The sequence below is a fragment of the Diabrotica virgifera genome, chromosome 5 (assembly GCF_917563875.1).
Source record: "Diabrotica virgifera virgifera chromosome 5, PGI_DIABVI_V3a".
Lineage (NCBI taxonomy): Eukaryota > Metazoa > Arthropoda > Insecta > Coleoptera > Chrysomelidae > Diabrotica > Diabrotica virgifera.
The window spans coordinates 115,270,315-115,295,264 of NC_065447.1; the positions used below are offsets into that span (position 1 = coordinate 115,270,315).

Here is a 24,950-nt window from a genome sequence, read left to right on the forward strand (position 1 = left end):
TTAGTTTTTCAATTATTTGGTACTGTGCGTTTCGATATTTTGTAAATTCAGGTGAGTGATCAGCTAAACTTTTTTATTTCCATGTTCAGATTTTTCGAATAATTTGCCGAGATGTATCCCTTTTAACTTGAATTTGCTATGGATATCTGAAACATACATAACCTCAATATCGCATGATCATGATTCTGTTTAAACCTAGCTCTACCACTTCGATAAAATTTTTGGCCATTTATATTTTGATGCGTCATGGTCCATAGTGGGAAAAAAACGGTCCATACTAGAATATGGTATCATAATGCGGTCTATGCTGAAATATGCTAAAACATGCTAAACATTTTCATTCTTGAGAAAATTAATAACTATTTTTGAAAAATTTAAAGGCAGCAAATGAAGCATTTTGGCTCGCAATTTTTTCGTCCAGCATGTATTTACTTAAAATTTTCACAGAAAGTAGGGAATAGTCCAAGGATCATTTTCTATATCATGCCGTTGTACGCTAAAACCTTGGGGGTGGTTGCCACCCCATCTCTTAAGTGGTAATTTTTTATTACATTTTAACCATGTAAATCGATGTAAAATGTAGGTAATCTACGTAGAAATTGTCTGTATGCGCCAACTCGTTCGATTTCAAATGGGAAATGCATTGAAAATATCATTCAATCACTATGTGTTTATAGCTTTGTTTAACAATAAAAAAATTAATTTTTAGCAATGGAAGTAATCAAAACCGATAGAATTTGACTTGAACTTTCAAATGCGGTAAGCAGAATTGCTATTTTATTTTTCAATCAAAAGTTATTCGGGTTTAAAAATTACAATTTTTCGATTTTTTTAATGTTCAACAGCATTTATGTCGAAAACTATGCATTCTACGAAAAAACATTCTACAAAAAGTACAAAACAATGTTTTGTTTTACTAAAAATCGCTGTTATGTGATTCCTCAAGTTCTTTGTTTATAGCAATCTTATCGACATCCGGATCGACTGTTACCCAAAAAATTCGTGTTCTACGGGTCAAAATACATAAAAAACTTGGGTAAGTCCATCTGAATTAAGGAGGCCGTTGTACCCCCACTGGCGACAGAACTAACTATATAATTCAGGCTTGTGAAATGTGCTATGGCTTAACATGAATACATACTCGTGAATTGGCTTATAAGTATGCCATTATTAATAATAAAGCGGTGCCTCAAGCTTGGTATGAGAAGTAACGAGCTGGATTCTAATGGATGAATAATTTTAGGAAACGACACCCCATGTTATCGCTTCGAAAACCAGAATCAACTAGCTTTGGAAGGGCCACAAGCTTCAACAAGCACATTTTTCACAAACTTGAGAAGTGTGAAAACGAAATATAATATCCAGTCGAACCAAATATACAAGTGTGATGAGACTGGTGTCACCAATGTGCATAAACCCGGGAAGGTACTTGCTAATATTAAACAAAAACGAATTGGAAAAGTGACAAGTGCTGAAAGGGGCACTTAAAAATATTTAAGCTTTTTATGCTTACTGGGACTCTTCTAGGATCAGCCGGTGCAACGTCTCCCTGTGGTTGGATGACAGGAGATAATTTTTTGAAGTATATAGAGCACTTTATCAAAAACATGCGATGCAGTAAAGAATTTCAAGTTCTATTAATTCTTGACAACCATGAGAGCCATTACGATGTTCGTCTGCTGAATCTGTGTAAAGAAAATGGTATTATTTTATTGACATTGCCGCCCCACTGCAGTCATAAATTACAAACGCTCGACGTGAGCTGCTTCTTTCCATTTAAAAGCTATTATAATAGAGGAGTTGATGACTGGATGCTAAATCATCCTGCCGTACCTCTGACCATTTATGATGTTTGTAGTGTTGTTGGTACCGCCTATCCTAAAGCATTCACTCCTATTAACATTCTCAATGGATTTAAGAAAACCGGCATAGCACCCCTGAATTCCCAAATTTTTTCAGAGAGTGATTTTATGTCATCGTATGTCACTGATAGACCCGAAGCAAATGAAAATGGTAACGAAAATAGGGCCAAAGAAAATGTTCAGAATGTGAAAGATGTTCAGATTGTAGAGGATGTCCAGGATGAAGAAAATAATCAGGATGTAGAAGAACCACGACATGTCAGCCCAATTAGTGGCCCATACAATATAATAACCCCTCAGCAAATTAGGCCACATGCCAAAGCTGCTCCTAGGAAAAACCTTAGGAAAGGCAGAGAGAAGCTACAGTCAGCAATAATAACAGATACTCCTATAAAAGACGCCATAGACGAACAGTATAAGGAAAGATTGGCCAAAAAAATACTTTCAGAAGAGAAAAAGCAGAGAGCTAAAAAAGTTAAACGGCAAATTTTTAATGACGATATTAGTTCGAACAGTGATGTTAGTGAAGAGATTTGCAACGATTCTAGCAATTTAGAAAGCTTCACATCAGAAAATCAAGATTTGTCTATTCAAACACAGGACTATAATATCTCTTTTATGAAAAGAATAGGGAAATTGCATAAATTTTTAAATATTAAAATAATATTAAAAAACATAAGGTAACATGATCTTAAAACGCTTGCATGCGAAAAAAACAAATATTTTTAACCCGTACGCTAATTACGGCGCTTGGAAAATGCTATAAAATTCAAATATCTTAGGAGGCTCTTGAACGTCCTTCTATTGGTCTGACGTCAGAGGCCACAGTCATTAGGTATTACGGGTGTATTACATTTTAATCGTATTTAAATGGATATTACCAGCTATTATTTGTATTCTTGCATAGTTCTACAATCAGTTTATTTACTTTTAAGTGAAATTTATAAATCTTTAGAAATTACTAATGTGTTATAACGTATAAGTATTATTACTCAAGAGGGGTTTTCAAAAGAAAGCGATTAAGTACAACAGTTCATTTTAATCGTCTTTAATTGAAAATTCCTACGTATTATTTATGTTCATCTTATATATTGTAAGTAGTTCCCCAATCATCTTAGTTTCAAACTGAAATTGGTACCATTATATGTATTATAATAAACGGTTTTCCCCGTGGGTTTCATCTACCTAACTCTAATCGAAGGATTTCGTATATCCTGGAAAAGATTACGGTGTAATTTGCATAATAATAAAGAAACTAAATTTTTATGAAGTTTATTATATTTGATTGTAATGTTTATTAGTACCTACTGGAGCCTTTCATTATTGTGTTCAAAGCCTTCTGAGAAAAGATTATGGTGATTAGCAGACGTACCGATAGCCAACAAAACCCTTCTTTACAAAGTTAATAATACGCATAAATAAGAAGAATTATTATTGTAATTTTACAAGTTAATATCTTTATCATCTCAGCTTATATGGGCCATTCCACGAACATACGCTTGTTTTGGATTACTTCGACAACGAATATTTTACTGTACAACATAAAAAGTACGAAAGTAAATGGCGCTAATAATTATTCCAATAAACAACAATGTAATTTGCAATTTACTTTCGTTCTTCTTATTTTGCACAGTAAAATATTCGTTGTCGAACTAATCCAAAACCGGCGTATGTTCGTGGAATAGGGTATACTCACACAGCATCCCTCGGTAGACCGCAAGCTATAGTAGAAACATGACTGTAGACCGCATACTATAGTAGCACCAATACTTTTTAGTTACTCTTACTTTTATTACTAAGTTTTGTTTATTTTTAAGTTACTCGTTTCTTTTTTCAACACAAGAAACGACAAAAGTAATTTCATAAAAAAGAACTTTTTGATGCATCCAGGTGCATCCAGGCACTATACAGTACTTATATTGCGCAGATTTGTTTTCCATTTTGATAAAGTATATTACACACTAAATACACTAAACTACACTAAATACAATAACATAAATACCGAGCAAACGTCACAGTTTTTCGACACGCACAACTGGCAATGGCAAACTGCATTCAAAGCAAACGGGCGAAAACGATAAATGTGGCCTGTGACGTCAGACCCAAGCTCGCGCTTTTGAAGTTGTTTGAAACGGAAATTTTAGGCGCGGAACTTTGATCAGATGTTGTACGTACACTATTCATTGTTAAGACGTAATATTTTGAATATAACATTTTTAAACATAAATTAACAATTTTATGCAAAAAAATTTTTTAGTGCAAGTTCCCTATTGTGGGCGGCAAATTTGTTTTCCCCGACAATCCCGATGAAGATACCGTAGGAGAAGAAGACATTTTACTAAAGCTGCCCCCTCCTGCCATTAGTGGAAGTACAGCTAGGGCTGCTTGCCAGTTTATGTTCCCTGTGAATTTTTTCCAATTTAAAATAGACTTAAAAGTGTTTTTTATTAAAAATCCCACTATGGACCACTATGATTCCTACAATGGACCATATGGTGGTTCATAGTGGGACGAATGGTCCATAGTGGGACTTCTTGAATAACATTTATTATAAATAAAGGATTACTTGAAATTATTATTAGTTTACTTCCTTACATCCATACCTATGCATAGGTATCCTTAGTGTAATTTACAAACGATTAATCAAGGTGCTATACACTTTGGAAAAAAAAACGTCCCACTATGGACCTTTCTTAATTAATCTTAATTAATCTTAATTAATCTTAATTAATCTTAATTAATTACCCTACACATAGCTAACATGTTAAAGAACAAAACTGATATTGTGCCATTGTTGTATTGTGCTTTTGCTCTAGGGGTAAGTTTCACCCTTTCTCGGAGGCGAACAAATATATCTACCTACTTTCAAAATAAGCCCGGAATTGGATAAACTGAATAATAATTCTAAGCACCGTTTGTTCTATGGAGTTTTTCCACTAAGTCAACACTTTTAGAGTTGTTGTCGAGTGAATATGTTCATTTCTCAATAAAAAACATTTTTGAGACGGTTTTTAGCAGATAACTAAAAAAGTAAGTATTTTAAAGAAAAACAATATTCTTAGCAAAAATATAGCCTATAAATACTAATTCTTTTAAATTACTTTCACCTTTTTTATTTGATATTTTTGGATTCTCCTCTTTGTAATGATTTCAAAAATGTATAACACATGATGCTTAACCTTCGGATATCAAGCGGGGGAAATTGTGACCCCAGCGTATGTTTTTCTTTAGTAAATTCAAAAGTATTTTCAATTTTTAACTCATTATTTTTTTATTTGACTTTAATATCATTCTAGATATGCTCATATTTTGAAATAAAAAAAATTCCCTATATTTTACGAATAAAAAATATATTCTGAAGTTGATGTTTAGTAAAATACCGTCTATTATGTGTAATTCCAAGTAGTTTTACGCTAATGACGTCGACTTTACAAAGTAACAAGACACTTACTCAACATACATACTACACATGACACTAATACTCATGTTGTGACTGGCTGAATGACATAAAGTCCATGCAACAAAAAAAAATTAAAAAAAAAACTTTATTTTTTTGTTAATTGTCATTTTTGACATTTTTCACCTGGGGTTATTTCCCCCCCCCCTTGGTCATCCGTGTAACAAAAAAAGGTTGGTCATCGGAAGGTTAAAGTGGTTAGTTTATGTGAAAAATTAATAATACAAAAACAAGAAAACTGGATTGAAAAAAATTTTTTTTTAACACTAATTTTATAACAAATATTTATAAAGAATATTTCACAAAAAAAAATATTTTCAAAATTTTAATAAGAACTATTCAAAATTTCAAAGTTTTTTTGAATAATTGCTCTTAAAATTTTTGGTAGTAAAAAGTTCATTCTAAATGTTTGTAATAAATTTGTTAAAAAATATTTTTTTTTCAATCCAGTTTTCTAGCTTGTGTATTTATTTTTCTTACGAATTAATTACTAATAATTTTTAATAATTTTTTAATATTTTTTCAGTGCTTTAAATCAAGTTAAGAAAATCTCGGTTAGCTAACCACTTTTTTTCTACTGTTGGCAGCAGTAACTGTACGTGCGCATGTGCAATTCGAGAAATAATGATCAATTTGACAGAAAAATAAATAAAAGACAATTTCATAACCAAATGTGACCAAATAAAACAAAATGATTAATGCAATGCAATATCAAGTTCGGAATCTTTGTTTAGTTCATAACGTCTACCTCGGTTTCATAACAGAAGAGAATTAGAACTACTGGGACGATTTAGACTTTTCTTCCAATTTTGTTTGTCAAAGACCACGGTCTTCGGTCTTATCACTAAGACCGACTATAAGAAGTCAGACTCTTTGGTAAATAATTAAGTATTTTGCTGTGTAGACAAATATAAAATAATCTTTTTAAAATATTACTAGGAATCATACATTAAATCCTGTTACAGTAAAGTGTAAACATAGGTACCTGTTACAGTTATATTTAAATATATTTCCTTATAATTCCTTCCTATATAATAACGATAATCATTTATAATTCCAATAATAATAATTTCCTTATAATAATAAGGAGGTATTAGAATACTTCCCGCGATGAAAGAAAATAACATAACCCCACTAATACCTTCTGTCAGGCAGGTACTCAAAAAAATAAACATGATTCTGATTCATTCACTGCACCAATGCGCAAGCGTAACCGCAAAATTCGGAGTTAAACCATCTAACGAGGATCGGTTAAAATCTTGGTTAACTTAAACGAGTTTAAGCTCTAACCTAGTACTGAAAAACTGATTAACCATGAATATTTCGGGGACCAAAAAATAAATAGGTTAACCCAGCACTGAAAAACCGGCCCTATGAGGGTTAAAATACTGGTTAAAATTTAAACTAGGTTAGCTAACCAAAATTTTAACCGCTCACTGAAAAACCGGGCCTAAGTATCATGTGTTATACATTTTTGAAATCAGAACAATCTGAATATAAACTAAAAAAAGGTGGAAGTAATTAAAAAAAATATGGGATGCTACGGGGGGTAGTAAGAGAGTGCCTTTCTTGGCAAGTTTAAATATGGCATAATGTCCCCTCCTTCAAATTATTGGACATGTTTCTGTCCTTTTCCTAAAAATCGGTGGTTCAAAAGTCATTTAAGTTTTATGTAAAAAGCACTGTAACCTATATATTTTTTATATGGTCAGTAAGTTTTATTGGTTGAAAGTGCTCAAATTTGGTTTTAAAGTAAAAACGTTATTAACTGATCCTCTTGATTTTGAAAAGGATATTAAAAAATACTTTTTCTGTTTCAAAATATACTTATCTTAAAAATTATTAGTGATACTAAAAATCTCAAAGAGTAAAAAATGTAGGTTTTGCTTTTCTGGACACGTTGGATTTTTTGTTTTTCTGTAAAACAAAAATTGGTTAATGTATGGCTGTTTAAAATTCCATACATTCGTGATTAGTGACTCGTTCAAGCTCTTTTAAATATCTACAGCCGTTTGAAAAATAAGCACGTTGAACCGATCAAACTTACAGATCATATAAACAATACATAAGTAAAGTCACTTGTGAAGCGGTAACGATTAATTTCAGTGGGGATGCTAATTTGGAGGTGAGTTTCACGATTTTTTTACCAAAAAAAGGGACCAACATTATTTTGAGAGTAATTTACTTACTTTTGACGTTAGACACTTTTTTAAAAACAAAAATAAAGTTTTTTTAAATACTTTAAAAAAGTTGTACCCAATTAGTTTTTCCCTAAAAGTGTTTGATTGTTTGGTTATTTCACAGCTACATTTTTGCTAATATTTTTTTTTATAAAATATTCAGTTTTTGAGTTATTTGCAAAAAATCGTCTAACAACGTGTTTTTTCTTTGTTGAAAAATTACTAAATTGTCTTGCAAATAACTCGAAAAGTATTACATACATACATACATAATCGGTTGCCTCTTTTACCATTAAGTGTCGAGGATTCCTCCTTTATATAATACTCTCTGCAAATTTACGCCACTTCTTCCTATCTGCTGCTAAAACTTTTGCTTCTTTCCACGATGTTCCTCTTTCCTTGAGTATTTCGTTTACACTAGTGTTCCAGCTTTTCCTTGGTCTGCCCCTCGTGCTTTTACCCACTGCTTTGGCCTCCTATGTCATTTTCACTTGTCTCTCACCACTCATTCTTATCATGTGTCCAGCCCATTTTAACTTCTTTTCTTCAACTTTTTCGTTGAGCGATTTTACCTGTAATTCATGTCTTATATCTTCGTTTCTTCTTTTGTCTAATCTTCTTGCTCCCACCACTTTTCTTAAGTATCTCATTTCTGTAGCTTGTAATCTTTTTCTTTGTCTGTCATTAAGTACCCAGTTTTCTGCCCCATATATTGTAATTGGCATATATACAGTTTTATATACTGTCATTTTGGTTTTCCTCGATATTTCTTTTTTGTTTAGGAAATTTTTATACAGTGAATAATAAGTTCTCGTTGCCAATTTTATTCTGTTTCCAATTTCATCTTCTTGTGTTCCTTTGTTGTTTAACATTATTCCCAAATAGGTACTTAAAGAGGTCTACTTGCTCGATTTTTTGCCCTTCGGTTTCAATATTTACAGTTGCTTCTTTGTTGGCTATTGTCATTACTTTAGTTTTCTCCATATTTATTATTAAGTTGTAGTTTTTTAGTTCTTCAGCCCAGATTCTAATGTTATCTGCGAGAGCCTTTTCAGTTCTTGTAACTAATACAATGTCATCAGCAAATGTACAGGCTTCAATTTTTATTTGTTGCAAATTTCTATACCCTATAGCGCATTTTTTAGTTTTTTTCCAACACTTTTTAATAACTTCATCCATAACGGAAATAAATAACAGTGGGCTCAACACTCCACCTTGTCTAACCCCGTCGTTGTTAGAAAATTCGCCGGAGATTAAGTTACTTGTCCTGACCTGGTTTTTTGTGTTGGCATACAAACTCTTTATTGCACCTACAAGTTCTTCATCTACTTCCTTGTTTATCAGGCTTTGCCATATTCCTTCTCTATTGACCATGTCAAACGCCTTTTTCATATCTAAAAACGCCAGGTACAGTGTATCGTTTTTAACAGTGTTTTTTCAGTAATTTGCTGTAGTGTGAATATATGATCTTGTACGCTGTGTGATGGTCTAAATCCACTTTGTATATCCGCCAGTCGAGGCTCAACTATTTCTCGTAGTTTCTTTTCTAGGATAATTTCGTAGATTTTCAACGCTGAGCAGAGAAGTGATATACCCCTATAATTACTGCACTCTTTCGTGTCTCCCTTTTTGGGTATAGGCAGTATTATTGAAATGTTCCAATCCTCTGGGATTTTTTGTTTGTCCACGCTAAATTTAGTAGGTCATGTAATTCTTGTTTACCCTGTTGTCCAAGATATTTCAATAATTCAGCATCTAGTTCGTCGATCCCTGCTGCTTTACCAACTTTTAGTTTTTCTAGTGCATCATCAACTTCTTCCATCTTTATTTTAGTTTCATAAACGTCTTCTTGTCCTCTTTCAGGTGTTTCATCTGTTATCTGTGTGCGATTCTCTGCTGTTGTATTTTCATTGTTTAAAAGTTCCTTGAAATATTCTCTCCACCTTTCTACAATGGGCTCATCCTCAGTTATTATATTTCCGTTTCTATCTCTTATCTGCTGTAGTTTAATTTCCGTTTTACTTCTCATATTCTTTAATACTCTATAAAATAATTTTGTATTTTGGGTACTATTTTTTCCATAGTTCTTCCAAATTCTTCCCAGGCGTTCTGCTTTTCTTGTTTTATCCTTACTTTAACTTTGTTGCGCTGTTCGTTGTATTTATCGTATGCCTCTTGATTTATTTTTTGTATGTACATTTTCCATAGCCTTTTCTTTTCTCTGACTTCTTTTTTAATATCGTTGTTCCACCAGATTGTCTGCTTTTTATGATTATTTCTTCTAGTATACCCGCAAACTTGCCCTGCTGTTTCTAATAGTATTGCCTTAAATCTGATCCACTATCCACTTTTCTTTCACATTTCTACTGTGTCTTCTCTTTTCAATCCTTGCAAACTGTTTTTCTGTTTTTTCTATATACTCATTTCTTGTTTGCAAGTTTCTCAGCTTATAGGTTCTTATTCTTCCGCTATAGTTTTTGTTTTGTATCTGTTTTCGGTCCTCGACTTTGTTGTTATTCTTGAGTACTCCTTCTAGTAGATAATGGTCACTACCTATATCATAGCTTCTTTTTACTCTGACATCTTTAACTTTACTCCTTTTTTCTCGAGCAACAATTATGAAGACTATTATTGATTTTTCATTTCGCTGGGGCATTGCTCTTGTTATCTTGTGTATTTCTTTGTGTTCAAAGAAAGTGTTGGCTATAACTAAATCATTATCTATACAAAACTCTAGCAATCTTTTCCCGTTTTTATTAATTGTGTGTTCTCCGTGCCTACCTATAGCTCCTTGCCATTCCATGTTTTCGTTTCCCACTCTAGCATTGAAGTCTCTCAATATTATGAGTGTTCCCTCATAATCTTCTACTGTCTGCTGTAGTTGTTCCCAAAATTGATTTTTGTCGTTTGATTTGTCACTTTCTGCAGGTGTGTATATTACAATCAAAGTTATAATATCGCTTTTACTACAATTCATTGATACTTTCAATAGTCTCTCATTGATGGACTCCCAATTTCTTATACCTTTTACTTTATCTTTGGCTCTTTGGGTATCAAACAGGCTACTCCTGCTCTGGGCCATTCAGTTTCCTTTACACCACTGTATATTAATAGATTTCCATCTCCTATTATTTGTGTCCCAGCCCCCTTTTTTTTTGTCTCAGTGATGGCTATTGCAGCATAGTTTGTGTTGCTAAGGGTTTCTACTAATTCTAACTCTTTTCCACTTATTCCTCTAACATTCCATGTCGCTGTTCTCCATACCTCTCCTTTCTTATCTATAACTTTCAGTTCCATTTCTTTTTCCGTTTTCATTGCCGAATTTGTCATCATTTTGTCCGCCTCTGCTTTTATTAGTTTTTTGGATTAGCTCTGTTGCTCTCTTTTTCAATTGTGCCAGTTTCCATATTCCATTTCCATATTTCATCATTTATAATGATCTTCTGGTATTTAACTTTTACAACATTACCTTTTTGTCTCTGTTCATTTGCATATTCTCTTAGTTGTTTTTGAATCTCTCTTTCTTGGATCGTATAGTCATCATCAATAAAAAGTTTTCTTCCTTTAATATGTCTTAAATTGTTCTTATTTTTCATTATGTCTGCTTTATCACCATATGTACTCAATTCTATTTTGCACATTCTCTTATTCAGTTTCGTTATCTCTTTTATCTCACACTTTGTTCCAAGATAAGTTTGCAACTGATTCTCTATATTTTCTTTTAGCTCTATAGTGTCTCCTACAGTTTCAAATCCGGTGATAATAATGTTATTTCGACCTTCTTTCTTTTCCATAGTTTCAAGTTTATATTCTAGCACCCTGATTTTAGTTTTCATTACTTCATTTTCTCTCCTAATCTCATTTACTTCTTCCAAACTCTGCTTCCATTTACTTGTCAAATCAATTGCGGACCTATTTTGAACGTATATTTTCACCCTCCAAAAAAGAATGAAACTCACCCCAGGGCAAAATCACACATCGGCACACTATCACTTTTTTTCTATGACATGTTATGACATGTGTATGCCAAATTTCATTGTCAATCTAAGAAGTTCTTTAAAATTTGGAGGTTTTGAAATATTTTACCGTTAGTGAATGGACTATAAACCTACGTAATTTTAGATAATAAGTGGTGGAATCAGCGCCGGATAAAGGGGCGGGCGAGCCGAGCGATCGCCTGGGGCGCCGAATTTTGAAAGGAGCCAAATTTTGAGGGATGCCGATATAAAAATAAAATATTTTTTTATAACTTTGAGCATAACCCCTCTGTGGCTCAATGGTAAGAGCGCCTAACCTTTGGATCGAAAGTTCCGAATGGTAGTGAGTTCGAATCTCACCAGGGTCAGGAATTTTTTCGTTTATTATAAATTAATGAATGAAAATAGTTTCTGTCCTTGTGGGATCGGTACTCACCGGAGGGACCGCAGACGTTCGGATACAATTAGCGTCTCTTTGCAAAGACAATGACGTCGACTTTGCAAAGTAACAAGACACTTACTCAACACACACACTACACATTACACCTGACTTAGTGATAAGTTATACAATTACGTGGCTAAAGGTTCTAGTTCTAAACCAAGGCCAGAATCAGAAAAAAAAACTTTGAGCATTATTCCTAAGACATGATTGAATAATAATTTTCACCTCAACTCAAAAAAAGATTAATAGACAAAAAAAAAGAATTCTCTAATCACAATAATGCAACTTAAGAATTTTTGTCACCATACAATATTAATGCAAACTAAAATGTTTTTTATCTACTCTATGTCATATTCATAAGTTTTTAGTTTGTGAAAACTGTCATTATAGATAGCAGTGCGTGAAGGGTTTAAAGTGTGCGTGAAGTAACAATGTATTTTAAATGGGATTTACTTTTTTCTACTGCCGTGCTAAAATAGCCACTTTCACGCACGCGTTTCGTTTCCGAAAATTGCACTTTCCCGCACAGCGTGCGGGAAAGTAAAATACCTTGTATTATGGCATTATAATTATATTATAATACATGCAATAAACTAATATTTAGATATTATTTCCTGATGTATTTCAAATTTATCTTATTGTGTTCATGTTTTAATGAAGTTAGCGCGATAATTCGATGAAATAAAATTATTTTGACATAATATTTAAAAGTCAGATCAGTAGACAATTACAATGGTATTGAATCGTCGTCATGGAAACTAATATCATCGTCGTGGTAACCCATTATATTGAAAGTTTGGTTTTGACAACCTTGTCAAAGAATTAATTTGTGCATTTTCACTTCTAAATAAAAATTGATATATTTTTTGTGGTTTTTTTTTCAAACGTACGGCCCTAGAAAAAATATCGTTCCTAACTCATGCGGAAAGTGTCTTCCCCGCACTCGACTGCTTGCCCGAACTCCACTATCGCGTCGTTCGGGTCAACGGCAGTCTTGTGCGTGAAAGTCTCACTTTCCGCACTAGTTAGGAAAATAACTATTTCGCACAATTTCAATGGGTTTTTTTGGCACACTTTCATATAATCAAATATCCTTAACTTTCGCGTTGTCATGGTGTTGACAATATGGGCAATGACTTACAACAAATTGTTTGACAGTTTTGTGGTTTGAAAGTAGTTAGGATTTTTAAATGTCAAAGTTCTAAAAATTGTAGAATAGAAATGAATTCCAGTGACAAAGAGTTACAGTTTTTTTTATTTGTTTCTCGTAGATAAAATATTGCATGAAACTGTGCGTGAAGTACTTTTTGCTAACTTACGCGATATATAGCAATCGCTCCGTTGTCGCTCGTGCTCTAAAAATCGCGTGCGTTCGCAAAAAGCATAGTACTTCACCAACTGTTTCATAAATAAATTACGATCTAAAAGCCTATTCAGTTTTTAAGGTGATACAGTAGCGATCAACAGGTAGCCAAATACGCGTTCCAAGATTGCGGCTGTAATTTTGAATATTTTTTCGAGATATTTGGCACACGTATTCGTAATATAATAACGGTATAATGGCAGTACAGACCGCCATCAAGAAGAACAAAAAAATACACTTTCTTCAAATAAACTTTTTTATCCAATGCCTAGATTTTGTGTCATTTTGGAACTACTAATGAAATAAAAAATTTTATTAGTTCCAAAATGACACAAAATCTAGGCATCGGATAAAAATGTTTATTTAAAGAAAGTGTATTTTTTGTTCTTCTTAATGGCGGTACAGGCTCGTTTTTTAATATTGTGTTTAATTACAGAGTAATTTCCACATATTAATATATTTTTCAAATTGGGCTCTGTACCGCCATTCTTTATTATATTACGAATACGTGTGCCAAATATCTCGAAAAATATTCAAAATTACAGCCGCAATCTTGGAACGCGTTTTCGCTACCGGTTGATCGCTACTGTTTCCAGTAGCTAACGATCCACCGTAGTGAACTGGTCTACGATACAACTAGCAGTGCGCAGTGTATATTGTTAAGCTGTGTTTTTTGTTTTTTGTTTTTGGTTAGTTTAATTATTTAATTATAAGTGAGTGAGAATAGTGTTCCCCCTAATGGGGGAAGTTAACACCCCGAAGTCACCTTTAGGTGAACTTGTAAGTCGTAGCGGTGATGTGAGTGATATTGGTGAAAGTAGCAAACCCATGCTGATAGACGAAGATAGAAGTTCGCCCGAGGTCAACAGCAATCGGCCTGCTAGCAGCCAGAAAAAGCTTTTCGATATCAACAAAACCGATAAGTATAATTTACAAAATATAAATGTTTATATTGAACGAATTAATATTGAGGGCGGGGTAGGAAACCTTCACCCTATTTTTTTGGGACACATACTTCATAAAAAATTAAACGTACCGAATATTTTGCAGATCAAAAGTCTGGGTAGGAACAGGGTTAAAGTTGTGGTAAAATATTTAAGCGATGCAAACGCTTTGATAACTAATCCTAAGTTAGAGTCTGAAAACCTAAAAGCTTACATTCCTAATCATCTCCTAGAAGTCAAAGGTTTTGTTAGAGACATTGACACTCAATTTGATACCAAATATTTGATCGAGAATATCTCTGCACCATCGCGTGTAGTCAATATTTCTAGAAATCATCGAAAAATAGAAAAAGATGGTACGTTCCAATACGTTCCCAAAAAATCGATTATTATCACTTTTGAAGGCAATGTTCTTCCTAGTTATATTTGCATAAACAGCGTATATTGTTCGGTGGATAAAGTTCAGGCCCGTTGTACCCAGTGTTTCCGCTGTTTAAAATATGGACACGTGGCCCGGAATTGTAAAGGGACCCACGAACTTTGCATAAGATGCAGTTCTATTAAAAATGAAAACCATAACTGTGAAGAAAGTGCAGTATTTTGCATGTATTGCAAAAGTAATGAGCATATTTCAATATCCAAGCTTTGTCCATACAATAAGCATCAAAAACAAATCAAAAACGTTATGATTGAACAAAATATATCATTTTTTGAAGCAAAACAATACTGTGAAGGTTCATATTCGAACGTTATTACTAAAAATTCCTTTTCTATACTGGCTGATCCTAATATTAACTTTCCACCACTTCCCAATCATAGTCAAAATACTGGAGTAACGGGTTTTTCTCAGACTAAAAACTTTTTACACGAATCTCGACCAACTCCCTATTATAGCAATACTTCCAGCACAAAGAAAAGAAAAATATCATCTCCTGTAACTTCTCCAAACCCTAAACCTATGTTTCCCTTTCAGTTCGGTCCTAGTAAACCTCTACCACAGAATTCTCATAGTCCAAGTTATCATAGGAGAGTATTTGACCAAGATACTATTAACTCTGTTACAAAATATATAGTTTCTTTTTTAAAAAATATTCAATCTATAGAAGATTTAAAAATGATTAATGATGAATCTATAAGTAAAGAAATTAATAAAGTACTGGAGGGTACGTCAACAAGTAACCTTCAATCCGAAAAATAAAACTTTGAATATTTGTCAATGGAATGCCAGATCTCTTGTAGCGAATAAAAACAGTTTTGTAGCCTTTTTATCCACTTATGATATAGATATAGCGCTTATAAGCGAGACATGGTTTAAAATAAATAAACAGTATGTTTTTAATGGTTACAATATTATAAGGAGGGATAGATTTGATGGATTTGCTGGTTGCGCTATATTGATCAAAAATTCTATTCCTTATGAGGAAATTAATTTGGTTAATAATTTTAACCAAGATCTATTAGTCTGTGGATCCAAAATTAAGTATAATAAAAAAGTCTTGGCTTTATATTCGTTATATAGACCTCCGGATGTTAGAATTAGTCCCAAGGATTGGGAAAACGTGTTTAGTCAATTTAGCGCTGAGTTCATCATTGGAGGAGATTTCAATGCTCACCATTCTGCATGGGGATCTCCAAAAAATAGTAGTATTGGGCAGCAACTTGTCAATATTTTTAGTAATCTGGATCTTGTTATCCTAAATAATGGTCAACCCACCTGTCTCACTAGACCCGGTTGTTTAGATTCAATGATAGACATATCTCTTAGCTCCGATTCAATAGCTAACAAAATTTCTTGGTCTGTTTTGTCAGATACTTTAGGTTCAAACCACTTTGTTATTAACATGACCTTAACTTTCTCACAGGGGTCAAATGAAGTTATCTATCCCAGGAGTAAATGGAATCTTAAAAAGGCAAATTGGCCGTTATATAATGAAGTAATTGAAAAATGTTTTAGCAATTCTCGCACCTTTAATAGTACAAACGAAGAGTATAGTTTTCTCGAAACTTGTATAAACTCAGCAGCAGAAATATCCATACCTATATACAAACCATTTAAACCAAGAGCTCGTGCACCCCCGCCCTGGTGGGATCAACAATGTGATAAAATTGTATCTGAGAGAAAAGAAGCATTGAAAAAATATAAGCTTGAATCAACTGCTACGAATTATGTAAAATATCAAGAAATTATGGCTCGATCTAAAAAACTTTTAAAACAAAAAGCGAAAGAAAGTTGGATAAAATGGTGCTCCTCTTTGAATAAAAATACATCATCTGCTACACTTTGGAAGCAAGCTAGGAAAATGCAAAGAAATAACATCAAGAGCACTCCGCCTTTTAATGAAAATTTGATAGATGGATTTTACGATAAAGTGGCCCCTCCTTATGTGAAAGAATCAGAAAATACAGAGAACAATGGGATTTTTGAAGACCACTTTCTTACTAGACCTTTTTCATTAGATGAGTTAAAGTTCGTCTTAAGCAATAGGACAAACACCGCTCCTGGTTATGACGGTATTACGTATTCTATGCTTTATCATCTGCCAATAATCGCAAAACTGTCATTGTTAAACATTTTTAACGATATACTCTTAGGTGCCCAAGTAAATGCTTTTCAGAAGATAGTAGTCGTACCCATACTAAAAACAGGTAAAGATGCTAATCTCCCAGAATCTTATAGGCCGATTTCCTTGTTATCTTGTGTTCTTAAGAGCCTTGAAAGAATGATAAAACATCGACTGGAGTGGTGGCTACAAAAACAATACAAATTACCTATAAATCAGTTTGCGTACAAGAAAGGTTGTGGGACTCTAGATGCCTTAACCACCCTCGTAGTTGATATTCAATCTAACTTTTCTAGAAATAACTATATGCCAGCACTCTTTTTGGATGCAGAAGGAGCCTACGACGCAGTATGTTTAGACATATTGAAAAATAAAATGCTAAATATTTTCAAAATACCGGCTGTACTTGTCAACACCATAATCAACTTCTACTCGTGCAGAGACATATATATACGGAATCAGAATAATTCCATCATAGGACCTAGGAAAAACGGAAAAGGTGTACCTCAAGGGTCAGTTCTCAGCCCCATTTTATTCAATATGTACACTGCTGATATACACAACATATCAACCGAAAAGATGCCTTTTAAAGTGATTCAATATGCTGATGATTTCTGCTTCTATTGGGAAGTCAAGAAGTATGAGCAAATAAACAACGCATTAGAAAATATTTCCTCTCGATTAAGAGAATGGTTTTCATATAACGGATTTGAGCTGTCAGCGAACAAATCTGTCATCTCAATCTTTACAAGGCATAATCTACCAAGAATAGAGAGTATATCGGTATATACGTATACATTTCCATACAAACAAAGTGTAAAATATCTGGGGGTGATACTGGACAGAAAATTGACGTGGAAACTTCATATTGACTACATGCTGGAAAGATGTCAAAAGGGTCTAAATTTTTTAAAATCTACAGTGAAAGTATGGTGGGGAGCAGACGTAAAGACAAGTTTATTGTTCTTTAGATCTTATATAAGATCGATCATAGACTATGCCAGCATATTATATGGATCTGCCAGCAACAATTTGTTAAAGAAAATAAACGTAACCATCAATTGCTGCCTTCGAGTATGTCTAGGAGCCATGAGATCCACTCCGGTTGAAGCGTTGTTTGCGGAAGCCATTGAATTACCACCACAGTATAGAAGAAATTATTTGAGTGACAAATTCTTAATAAAAAGCAAGAATCAGAATCATGCCCTGTTCTCTGATATTCGAAAATTAAATGAATTTACCCTAACTAACAGATTTTGGAAAAAAAAGAATTTACCGCCGTTATGTGAGGCATTCCAAAACAATGACTTCATTAACAATCATATACAGTATTTGGATAACATTACGGTTCTCGAAGATTTTGATTCCTTTTTTATGGAGGTTAAAGTAGTAGAACCTTGCTACAGTAATCACCCTTTAGTCAATTGTATTAAGATCAATAGCTTACTTTCTGACAATGCTGAAGCCTTAGTGGTTTTTACTGACGCATCTAAAAATGAGGAAGGTACTGGAGGAGCTTACTATGCACCCAAAGAAGGTATCAAAAAACAGTTCCAACTGCCGGAATTTTTTTCAATCTTTTGCGCTGAGGCTGTTGCGATTTATGAAGCTTTAATTCTGTTTACCGAATCCAGTTTTCAAACTGTTTTAATTTTTTCAGATTCGCTATCGGTATTACAAGCGATAAAAAAAATTGATATACCAAAAACACAAAGTAACACTTTCATAACATTAATCAGAAAAAACATTTTCAGTTTAAGAAGAGTTGGAAGATACATAAAATTCATTTGGGTGAAAGCACACATTGGGATTAAAGATAATGAGGCTGTTGATTTTTTGGCAAAGGAGAGCATTTTCGTAGGAACTGAAGCTAATTATGATATATGCGCTCCAGAAGTTCTTAGGATGTCTAAAAATAAAGTCCTTAACAGATGGAACTATGCATGGAAGGAATACTGTTTTACAAACCCCAATAGATACAACAGTAGTCAACCAGTACTCCCCAAAGAATATTGGCACAAAGAACTTGATGTGCCAAGGAAATACATTACGACGATAACCAGAATGAAATTTGGTCATGCATGTTATCCTTCACATTTATATAAGTTAAAAGTAATTGAATCCGAAAATTGTGAACATTGTGGCATGAAAGGTGACCTAGACCATTTATTTTTTGGATGCAGTAAAAACATACAAGAATCAAAGAAATTATATAATAGTTTTTTAACGTTGGGATTGCAATCTCCTCTTAATATACAGTATTTGATAACTTTGGGATTGGAAGAAATATTTAGGTTACTTATTGACTTTCTCACAAATTGTAAAATTGTATTATAATAGTAACTTAGGGTTTAGTTAGTGTTTGAAACCTATGTCTAACCTTTTGTAAATTTACCTTACTTATCCGTGGCCTAGTCTTGTGTTGTTGTATGAAAATGTCCTGATGGGTCCCTGGACGAGAAGTGTGTGTCCCAGTTAATGTTCCTTTTGACATAATTATTGATTTTTATTTCGAATATTCGCTTAGGGTAGTTAGGATTATTTAGGTTAGTTAGGGTTATAATATGTATGTTGTGACTGGCTGAATCACTAATGTGTATGCCAATAAAAAATAAAAAAAAAAAAAAAAAAAAAAAAAGCTACTGTTTCCTCTTAAAAGGACATTTTTGTCACGTACAGCTGGTTCCAAAAAAAACTGATACGACTCTTAAAGCGTATTTTGTAGAAAATTGAGCAGTGTACTTTCTTCTTTTTCTTCTTTTTCTGTTTGGTCTCGCTGCAAGGCAATTACCAGCACGATTTATAGGCGATCTTTATGTAGTCTGGCTCTAAGCCCTATCAAAATCGCTGACTATGTTCTTGTAAAAAGCTTTTGATGAGGTGTGATATAATGAGATTATATTTAATTTATTATATTTTGAAGGAGAAATATTTATTATTTACATACTGTCACTGTCACTGCCAAATCTTAAAATTTGTCAGATAACTTCAACCTCAAAAAATGGCTGATTGTTTGTTTATTTTATTACTTGTCTGTCATATTAAATATAATATAATGTCAGACCAATCATACACTGCTCAAAATGATCAAATCTTACTAAGAATCGTATCAGTTTTTTTAGGAACCAGCTGTACCTATCACTTATACTTAAAAAAATTGACAAAGATCAAATTTATGGATAGTCAGGGATGTTGTAATACTGGCGCTTGTATATTATTTCAGGAATGTCATACGCCTCAATGGTTAAGGTTAAATAATTTTGTCTTTCTGTTCTGTACACTTTGTGTTAACAAAAGTGGCGTGTGTCCGTGGGTGTGTAATAATTTAAGTGAAATAAAACAAAGATTTGTTAGATATTGGGAATTTGTGGCATTGTGGTATTAATTAGCTATATTTTTATTTTTACCTTATATAAATTTCGGTAAGTAGGTATCCACGTAATAAAAAATATAAAATTTATGGTAGGAAACATAATTAATTAATTAAATTGCACGTTGTCAGGAGGTAAACGAAGGGAATTTTGAACATTTGAAGTTATTTTTAAAATTATTATTCTCATCCGTTAAAAAAATTACCTATTCTTTCATTGAAAAGTGATTTATTTCTTCTTTTAACAATTTTTTCTGCCAACAAACTGGGTATGAATGAATTAGAAATGACAAGTTCTTTTTCATACGAATATAGAATATATTATATATAAACTTATTTCGAATACTTTGTAAGGTTAAGATGCTTTATTTTTGCATAAAAACGGTGCGTCGCGTCGCATGAAAAAAAGGAAAGATAGATTTTTGTATCTCAAATTGAACGAGGAATTCCAAAATGCTTTTTTTTGAAATATCTCAGTGGCGTACTTTTTTTTAATTCAGACCATTACCCGTGTTCGCGCCAATGGTAGATACAAAATTCCTAATTTTATGTCAAAAAAATCTCTTAAAACCTATCAAATTTCATTTGCATATCTCAACCGGTTTTACAGCACTAAATAAATCGTCAGTTTGTAAGAAAAAATTCAACAGCCCTTAAAGTTTGTCGCACTTATTTAAAAACACCCTGCATCTGCATATTATTAAGGATTTATGCAGTTGTCACTGTATTGTTGTCTTAAATGGACTGCATATTCTATTATCCATTTTTATAGCTACTTTGTTATTCTTGTAGACTGCTTTTACTGCTCTTATTAATATTCGTGGAACTTCGATGTCTTCCATTGCTTCCCATAGTTTGGTTCTAAGTATCGAGTCATAGTCCTACTCATATGAGTTAAGTAATAAAAAATTAATGAATGATTTTTAATTGAATTTAGATGATTTTAAAGCCAAGGATTAGACAAAGTGGTTGTAACATGAATGGAAAAAATAAAGCTGTACAAACTCGTGTTTGCAAAGAATATCGTCTTGCTTTTTAATGCCATATGGATGCCACTCCCTCAATTTAGTCCTTGGTGATACAGCTATATCTTGCACACAATCACCATCTTTATTTTGGATTGTACATTATTTTATGCACATTTTTTTCTGCTTGTTGATAATGTGCATTTATCTTTATCTTTTATGTCGCTCCTTCGTTGTTTGATTTTTCTTATGCTGTGTCATATGTTGGATCAGTTATAAATAATAACTACTATACTATTTTTTAAACAAATATATTTTTAAATAGTTCTTTATAGTGAAATTTTGATTTTTTTGCTATTTTTTATATTTACAGTAAATTTGTAGGTATATTCTTGTTTGAAAGGGCGCCAAATTTTATTTTGCCGGGAGCGCTCAAAGCCCTAGGACCGGCCCTGGTGTGAATAACACTAAATTTGAATAACATCTAAAGAATAATAATTCTATAATTATTTTTCATTCATTATACATTCGTCTATAAATTAAAACACGATAAATCTGAGTTGACCAGCGAAGGTCATATCGGCGGTATACAAGAAAGGAATGGATAGGAACTTTCAGTCTAGAAAAATGTACTTTATGCAGTTAATTAATTTTATCATCATCAGAAAGGAACAATAAACAAACTAAAAAAGCTATATTATATGCAGTATTCTTTGAGTTTTTCTCTTAACCCGTTATAGTCCAGCGTGCTATTTATAGATCACTTAACATCTTATTTTTGTTTAGCCATTAAAATTTGTTTAAATTTAAAGTAAAAATTTCTATTTCTAAAGTATATTATTAAACACTTGCTAGCAAAAAAATCGACTCACTCAATGAATTATAGTTTGTGCTTAGTAATTTCATATTGTCTTCTTTGAACTAAATCCACCAATGCAAAAAAATATTGTCTATTATAAAGCTTCCAAAAATTAATTGTTTTATGCAAATTGTCAGCGTGTTGTAACATTTTCCTACTTCTGTATGGTATAGGGAGGGAATGTAGAAAACATTGTAACGGGCATATTTTACGCAATTTAGACCTCTATGAATTTGCCGGTCGTTTCAGTTAGTCCAGAAAGCCACTGCGCATCCGCTGGGAAAAATATTCCGATTCGAATTTTTTGCACAATCTTACTCAAAAAGGACCCCTTTTAACAAATTTGCATGTTGCCAGGACCAAAAGTGGGTCAAACATTTTTAAAACGTTTTTTTTTTTTGTTTTTTTCCTAAAATTACTTTTTTTGCATGAAACAAAGTTTTTTTAGGTTTTTTGGATCATTCCAAACAGAAAAGGTCTTTCTTGACTTTTCTCTAAAGTCTTTCTCTTTCTTCTAATAGTTTTTGACATTATAAGCGATTAAAAATTGAAAAATTGCGAAATCGGATATTTTTAACCTTCAAAAACTATGTGAAAAACTTAAAATTTGAATGTTGCCAAGGTAGTTATATATTCTTTAAACATCGGTTGATGAAATCCCGAAGAGTTTTTTTCAATACAATATGCAAAACTCCTTTGTTTTTTAATTTCTAATCACGCGTGCGCGACACTATTTTCCACCGTTGCATGTGTATACAGTATGGTCAGTATGGTGCGAATGAAAGAAATAATTTGGTTATTTCGTAAACCGGCGACTTTAACGAAAAAACCTGAAAGAGGTTGATTTTTATTTTTCTTCTTCTTCTTCTTCTTCCTCTTTACAAGCAATTCTGCTTGTTCATTGGGGGATTGATACCTCTATGGAAGGTTGTCACTCCATCTTTTGCGCGGTCGGCCGATACTTCTTCTACCGATTGGTGATTTATCTCGTGCTGTTTTGACCACACGTGTCTCCCCCATTCTGGTTATGTGGTTGTTTCATTCTTTTTCTATTTAGTGTCCATTCGTTTATACACTGTACGTTACATTGTCTTCTAATATCTTCGCTCCTCTTTCGATCTCTCAGTGTATTTCCTGTAATTCTTCTCAGTACTCTCATCTCTGCCGTTTCCAGTAGTCTTTGTGTTGTGGCTGTATCGGGTCTTATTTCTGATGCATATGTCATTATTGGTCTTACACTGGCTTTATAAATTCTTTACTTCATCTCAGTGTTAATATCCCTTTCGTGACCGGCTGACACGATCGTGAGCTCATGTTTATGTGGGTATCATTAGCAAAATAAACATATTTTTACTAGAAAAGATGATATCAATATGTTGTGTCTATCGTGAATTATCAGAGTAACTGAAATTATTTAACGAATTCGCGCTTAGTTTGCAATAGAATACCCTATAAAGAAGGCTGTGTATTTTGACGACAAAACCGATAAAGGTAAGTAAAAGATATCTTGTTTTTTATAAGTGTTTATGTTATTGTAACGGGGTTGTGGTATAGATAAAGTTTTAACTTCAAGATAATAAACAAGATTTAAGAAATTATTGGTTTGTTTGTAGATATCTTGTCCCGTAAAATTTGAATATTACGATAGTGAGTTGCCGTCACACATTCAATTTTCAATAGCAGGAAATTAAAATACTAAATATTTATTGGTTTGACTTTTTATTATTTTTTCTATATTTTAATGATAAAAGTAGTTTTTCTAATTATTACAGGTGTGCCTCTCACCCACGATTTGGCTCCAGATGTGTTAAATGATGGTAACTAGTCCGAAATAGAGGATTTAGATGGCGAAAATGATGTTGCTTTTGACGTTCAGATGTTTAAAAATAACACCGATGACAAGGATATTGAAGAAACTGTGTTAGATGAAGAACCTGTATTGGATGAAGAACCTGTTCCTTCAACGAGCTCCTCTTCAGCAAAGAGACAATGGAAAGACATGACATTTCAGCAAAAAATGTTTATTCTATTTTAGTTAGTATGTAATAACATATTAAACAGTCATAAAAATAATTTTTAATTGACTATTGAATAAAAATTAATTTTTTCATACACTTACGATCCTACATTCATAGAACATAAACCCAGAGCGCACGAACGTGACATGTCATTTGTGACAGATTCAAACAATGAATTTTTTTTCTGCATTTTTTACACCTTTTTAGATACCGTATATCGTATTTATTCAAAGGAAAACTTCATTTTCATTCAAAAAAAATTCAGGCCTGAAGGGATATGTCGGTTTCGCCATATAGTGTTATTAAAGCATCCTGCCAATCTATTTGCTTTTTGTACTTGATTTCTCACTTCTCTGACTAGGTCTCCGTAACTTGACAATGTAATTCCAAGGTATTTTACTTCCATTACTTGTTCAATACTGATACCATCAATTTCTATTTTGCATCTGATTGGTTCTTTAATGATTACTATTGTTTTGGTTTTCTGAGATGAAATTGTCATATTGAATTCTTTTGCTCTTATATTAAACCTTTGGACTAATCTTTGCAGACTATTTTCATCTTGGGCTATCAATATTGCGTCATCTGCGTAGCAGAGTATTTTTACTTCCTTGTTTCCCATTCTATATCCTCTTCCTTTGTTGACGTTTTTGATGATTTCATCCATGATTAAATTGAAAAGCATAGGACTCAATGAGTCTCCCTGTCTTATTCCGCTGCCTATATCTATAGGTTCTGTAAGTTGTCCATCTATTCTGACTTCCATTTTGTTGTTTTGGTAGATGTTCTCAATAGGTTTTATGATATCTAGAGGGACTTCTCTATAATACAGAAGATGGATCACATCTTTGAGTCTTACTCTGTCAAATACTTTCTTTAAGTCAATCAGACATAGAAATGCTGGTCAATTTTACTCTAGTGATTTCTCAGTAATTTGCTTTATGACGAATAT

At 32.9% G+C, this 24,950-nt stretch overlaps 1 long non-coding RNA gene across 1 annotated transcript; it reads left to right on the forward strand.

The window, feature by feature from the left end:
* The first annotated feature begins 23,283 nt into the window (after positions 1-23,283).
* Positions 23,284-24,065, forward strand: LOC126884866 (uncharacterized). The gene is made up of 2 exons (XR_007698173.1): positions 23,284-23,471; positions 23,753-24,065. It is a non-coding gene; the product is annotated as an uncharacterized LOC126884866 (long non-coding RNA).
* The last annotated feature ends 885 nt before the right edge of the window (positions 24,066-24,950 follow it).